The following is a 3438-nucleotide window of genomic DNA, read 5'->3' as shown; positions in this document are numbered from 1 at the left end:
TGATCGGTTCAAACGGTTTATCGGTTAATCGCCGGTTTAACCGGTTTTTTTGTTTTACCGGTTTTTTGCCAAACGGTTTTGTGCTTCAACCGAACCGACTAGATGATCGGTTCCTGGTTGAACCTACCGGTCGGGTTCGATTTTCAGAACAATGGCTTATACACAATTTTTTATTTGAAGTAATGGAAATGGCGCTTATTCGTACGTTTTTAATTTTGAAATTATACATTTTTTAAATTAACATAACTTGTTTTATTTTTTGAGTTACTAATTTTTTTTTAAATTTTCATTTTGATTTTTTTTTTAAAATTAAAAAAATTTATAAAATAGATAAATTTTTTTTAATAAACATGAAAAATCTTAATTCGTTATTTTTTTGTTGATTGAGCTAAGACTATAGTTATCAGAATCGAACCAACAATTAACCCGATCAAATTACTGAATCACTAAGTTAGTGTGGTTCAACTGATAGCTTATTGGTCGAACTGTTTAACCCGATAGTAATTTAATAAATACATAAAATTATAATAAAATCAAAATTTAAATATTAAAAGTAAAAATTAAATGATAATAACATTTTATATTATTTAAATTTGATTTAATTAAATTATATGTAAATTATGATATAATCGATACTTTTATATAATACATAAAATAATGAGCAAATATAATAAAAAATCTACTAGTGGTACATATAAAATAATATGGTATATATAAATTATAAGCATTACATCTATTGAAAATTCACTTGTCACAGTGAGATGGGGGCTTTTACTCACTCTCAGGTTCAAGGATTGAACCTTAAAAAGCCACTTTTTGAATGAGATTCAAATAGATACTTTTACAGTGATCCACACCCAACTAGTCTACTTGTGGAGTGTGCGGATCAAGGAGGAAGTGCGGGTCAACTGCCTAAACCGAGTCCGGTTCGCAACAAAATTGTCCGATTGCAACTTTTGACCGCCATTGATTGAGTTAATTGCAAGTCTGATCTTAATAATGAACCAAATCGGATAGGACATCAATTCACTATTTTTTCAGTCGGACCGATCGGTCCGATCTGATTTGGTTCTGATAACTATGGCAAAGTCGTTTAAACTTGTATTTTTTACGAGTTTGATTTTAGAGTCAAATATCCATCTTTTACTTACTCTTAGGTTCAAGGATCGAACCTTAGAGATGCCACTTTTGAAGGGGATTCAAATAGATACTCTTACAATGATCCACACCCCACTGGTCTACGTGTGGAGCACACGGGTCAAGGAGGAAGTGCGGATCATCAACTGCCTAAATTGAGTCTGGTTCGTGACAAAATCATCTGGTTTTTAACTATTTGACCGCTTTTGATCGAGTCAATTGCAGGTCTGGTCTTAATAATGAACCGAATCGGATAGGACATCGGTTCACTGATTTTTTGGTCGAACTGGCCGACCGGTCTGGTTCTGATAACTATGGCTAAGTTGTTTAGACTTGCATTTTTACGAGTTTGATTTTAGAGTTAAATATCCATCTATTTAAGTCAAGTAAACAAGCTAGTCCGATAGATTTGGCTCATTTTAACAATCCTAATTAATTCAAGAGCCAGCTCAAATTAATCTTTATTGAATGAATTTCAAAATGATTCTAATTAATAATAAAACTTGTACGATCATATAAAAATAAATTCTCATATATAATAATTTAATTATCTTATTTATTATATATTTTTCTAGTATATTTTGGGTAAAATACTTAAATAAACTAAATGCATGCAAATATTACCAAAATTATCCAAACCAAGAAATGGTATATGAATCTCCCAAAGGCATTTTGTATACAAATCGAATTAGACTAAATAGATTTACTAGGTGAGCTTTAACTACACATAAATCGAAATAGGTAATATCGATTTGCACATTCATATGTTTCCAAGTAAATCTAACTAGCCTAATTCGATTTATATAGTATGGAGAACTTTATATAAATCTAGCTGTCCTGTCTCGATTTACATGCCATTGATTTATTAGGTATTATTATTATTATTATTAGGGCAAATCACCCTAATAAATCAATGGCATGTGAACCAGCTATAACTCAAATGGCATAATCTCTTCATACTCATCTAAGATTTATATAAAGCCCTTCGTCCTATATAAATCAAATTAGGCTGGTTAGATTTATTTGGAAACATACCACCTGTGCCCATGCATAAATCTAGCTAGCCTGATTCGATTTATGTGTAGTTAAAGCTCACCTAGTAAATCTATTTAGTCTAATTCTATTTACTACTAAAATTTGTAAATCTAATTACCCTAATTCGATTGGTATAAAAAATGTCTTTGGGAGATTCACATATCAGTTCTTGCTTTGGGTGATATTAGTAATATTTGCATGCATTTGGTTTATTTTAAGTATTTTACCCTATATTTTGTGATTGAAAATATCAACATTATGCTCTCATTTTCTAAAAATATTGAATTTTTTAATTTGTCTTTAAAATATATTAATTTTAAACTTCAATTCAAATTAACAGCAACCTTTCTACTAAAAATAACGACAAATTTGTGATCTAATAGGGAAAAAAATATTTTTTAAGAAAAAGCTTTTGATTTGAATTGTTTGTAAAATTTTTGAGAATTGAGTTCTTGCTAGAATATTGTAAATTATTAGTTATTAAAAATTAGTTAGCTAATTATTAGTCACGACTTTGAAACTTTAATTATTGTCTCATTTAAAATAGCTTTAGATTAGGGACAAAATTGTGACAAATTACATTAGCGTGCTTAGCAAATTTACTTCAAACTTTTTATGATTTTTTTATGGATTTATATAGAGGTTAGTGATTAGTAGCAACATGAAATAAGGATAGAATAAGGACTAACATTTTTTCTGACAAATTAGTAGCAACATGAAATAAGCGAGAAAAGTCTATCAGTTATTAAACGGTTGCTAATTTCTCACTAAATAAGCTTTTGATTAGTGACTCAATTGCGACTAGTTACTTCTAAAATTTTTTCGATTAGCTTTGGATTTGTTATAACTTTGCGGCTGATTTCCAACGAGGTTATCGAGTAATTTTGCTACAAAATAGGTAGGATATAGCTTTGCTTTGCGACAAGATTGCAGTTGTCAAGTCGCTCGCTAAATTAAACTTGCGACAACTTAGCGACAAATGTATTTCGCCCGCTAATCAGTGACTTGAAATCAGCAAACAAAGTGTGTCAGTTGTTAAACGGTCGCAAATTTCTCGCTACTTAGGTCACAGGCGCTCAATGTCCGTATTTCCACTTTAGCAACTAATTAGCAAGGAACACTTTTCTAGCTGAATGATATATCCGTTGCGACGAGTTAGCGACGACTGTTTTCTGTCGCTACCCTAATTTTTAATTTTACAATATTATGTGACAAATTAGCGAGAAACAAATTGCTTGCTAAAAATAAAAACTTTGGCAACAAATT

This window comes from Arachis ipaensis, chromosome B05 (assembly GCF_000816755.2).
Source record: "Arachis ipaensis cultivar K30076 chromosome B05, Araip1.1, whole genome shotgun sequence".
In the NCBI taxonomy this organism is placed as follows: domain Eukaryota; kingdom Viridiplantae; phylum Streptophyta; class Magnoliopsida; order Fabales; family Fabaceae; genus Arachis; species Arachis ipaensis.
Note: the sequence above shows the minus strand (reverse complement) of the source record.